The sequence below is a fragment of the Oratosquilla oratoria genome, chromosome 20 (genome assembly GCF_046742065.1).
Source record: "Oratosquilla oratoria isolate Oo_2021 chromosome 20, ASM4674206v1, whole genome shotgun sequence".
Taxonomy (NCBI): domain Eukaryota; kingdom Metazoa; phylum Arthropoda; class Malacostraca; order Stomatopoda; family Squillidae; genus Oratosquilla; species Oratosquilla oratoria.
In genome coordinates, this window is record NC_134796.1 from 53,566,477 (window position 1) to 53,567,234 (window position 758).

The window sequence follows — 758 nt, forward strand, 5'->3', positions numbered from 1 at the left end:
TTTATGTGTCATAGCTAGTATTAGCAAATCTATAATAACGTTTATGTGTCATAGCTGGTATTAGCAAATCTATGATAATGCTTATGTGCCATAGCTAGTATTAGCAGATCTATAATAATGTTTATGTGTCATAGCTAGTATTACCAAATCTGTAATAATGTTTATGTGTCATATGTGTACTGATTGGTATTATTCATGACTGTCTCTGATCCCCTTAACCCCTATGTATGTTGTCTGTGTAACTTAGTGTAGAAAACCAGTCTATTGAGGACCACAATGGAAATAAGCTTACATGTTTTTTTTGTGTTATCCTCGGCATTTGTAATTGTTATTTCGAACTGCGTTCTCTTTATTATCTAAACTTCATGTATATTGATTCAATGCCAAAATGAATTATTATTATTATAATTATTATTATTATTATTATTTATTATTATTATTATTATAGCGGTGATGGTGAGTTCCTTGGTAAATGCTGGAGCTGGCGACTGAGACAAAAAAAAAAAAAAAAAAAAAAAAAAAAAATAGATAGTATCGCTAGTAACCACAATAGATTAGCGTAGTTACAAAGTGCTATATTTCACTATAGTCTATCACACAGTATAATTCGCCCTCACTTGGGACTAAACCTTCTTCACTTGAATGATTCTAATCCTTAACATATTATAGTTAATTCCCTGAGTTCTTAATCAATTATTCAACGACAGAAAGTGTACAAAACAATCTTCGTACTCGAACATAAATGTACAATGTACTAT